This window comes from Xyrauchen texanus, chromosome 27 (genome assembly GCF_025860055.1).
Source record: "Xyrauchen texanus isolate HMW12.3.18 chromosome 27, RBS_HiC_50CHRs, whole genome shotgun sequence".
NCBI lineage: Eukaryota > Metazoa > Chordata > Actinopteri > Cypriniformes > Catostomidae > Xyrauchen > Xyrauchen texanus.
Genome location: NC_068302.1, coordinates 23,879,788 through 23,881,839, shown reverse-complemented (window position 1 = coordinate 23,881,839; position 2,052 = coordinate 23,879,788). Strand labels below are relative to the sequence as shown.

General features: G+C 37.2%; 1 pseudogene; it reads left to right on the top strand.

Moving 5' to 3' along the window:
* Positions 1-1,223: 1,223 nt before the first annotated feature.
* Positions 1,224-2,052, top strand: part of LOC127620666 (sulfate transporter-like) — a 1,817-nt pseudogene continuing 988 nt past the window's right edge.

The following is a 2,052-nucleotide window of genomic DNA, read 5'->3' as shown; positions in this document are numbered from 1 at the left end:
TGACCACTTTATTAGGAACATCTGTACACCTAGTTTTTCATGCGATAATCTAATCAGCCAGTCATATGGCAGCACTACAGTTCATACAATCATGCAGATACAGGTCAGGAGCTTCAGTTAATGTTCACACCCACCAACAGAATGGGGAAAAATGTGATCTCAGGGATTTCAACTGTAGTATGATTGTTGGTGCCATATGGGCTAGTTTGAGTATTTCTGTAACTGCTGATCTCCTGGGATTTTCATACACAACATTCTCTAGGGTTCACTCAGAATGGTGCCAAAAACAAAAAACATCCAGTGAGTGGGAGTTTGGTGGACGGAAATGCCTTGTTGATGAGAGAGGTCAATGGAGAATGACCTGACTGGTTCGAGCTGACAGAAAGGCTCTGGTAACTCAGATAACCACTCTGTACAATTGTAGTTAGTAGAATAACATCTCAAAATGCATGTTAAACCTTGAGGTGGATGGGCTACAACAGCAGAAGAGCACTTTATTAGTGTTCCTAAGTAAGTGTATATAAGATTTGAAAATGTATAAACTTTATTTAGTTAAAAAAAAAAGTATTACAATTTTCATTTTATGGCTCTCCTTTCTGGTCTCCAATGAGAGTGGATCAGGGTGTGAGGCATCCATCCTGATTGTCATTGCCCTGTTTCTCATCTCAGACACCCACAGATCTGTATTATTGTTTGGCAGCCAATAATTTTCTCTGTGACCGTGTTCGTTGACAGAGTCAAAGCAGACAGATAAAGTGGATGTAATGACTAATTCTATTGTACAGAAATGCAAGAACTCCCCTACACAGATTGTTCATTTTCTGTCATATTTTCTCTCCCTATAGGAATGGCTAATGCTTTACTCACTGCAGTTCCTCCACTGTTTGGTCTGTATTCCTCCTCCTACCCTGTTCTTATTTACTTCATATTTGGAACATCTTAACACATTGTCTCTCTACCCATGTTCTATATAGTGTAACAACATTGCAAAACAATTTATTTATTAAACTTAATAAAATGTACACATTAAACTTACTTAAAAACAATGTATGGTCCATTTAAGACTTGCAGTCTCAATTTTGTCTGCCCTATTGTGATTGCACATTCAGGTTGAATATCAGTCTAATTGGCTAATGATCTGTTCACAGGTACTTTTTCTATCCTGTCCATCATGGTCAGTACATTGACAGGTTATGTGGTGTTGCCAGGCAGTGGAGGAAGATATGATAGAGGCTGACAGGACTAGAGTTGCCATTGCATCTCAATTGACCATTCTATGTGGACTGATACAGGTAAACCCACATACACACATTTAGCTATCTACATGAAAACATACTACACATCTATAGACGTCTATGTTTATATATAAAGCTAATTATAGTGACTATTGACTAACTCTTACCCCAAGTCTACTTTATCACATTAAGAAAATACAAAACCATGATTTAATTTGTTTATTATATAACTTACTAACTTATTTAATACCAAAATACCCCAAAAGAGTGGTTTTGTCAGATTTACAGTAGGTACAAATTTGTCCTCAAACTAGCTGTAATAATTGTGTATTTCTGCAGATTCTACTCTGTGTTGCATTGTTGAGGAGTATTTCTGTGGTTGTCTTGGCCACTGGTCAGTGTGCGCACTTTTGCAGATTTTCAAGCATTGTGTCTGGAATATTGGAGTATTACCATCAACACTGGTTGTTTCCCTTGTCTCTCTGATGAGAACTGATACATTCACACTGGAGCGCTCGATTTCCCACTCGATTTTTACACTATTTACTGTCTCAATACATGTTTTTAGTCTTATTGTTTGTCTTTTGTAATCTTTCATAAAAATGTAAGCACCTTCATGTCCTCCACTGAAACAACTTTCCTTTTTGGCTTATGTCTTTGCTCCCTTTTATTTTTTATTTTTCAACCCCTCCCTTTCCACCACCTGGCTCCATTCTTGTATATAACACCCACTTTCAATAATCCAATCAGTTCCAGATAGACATTTATTTTTCTTGTTGAATAGACTATTTCAGTCAGAAAGACGTCACATCACAGA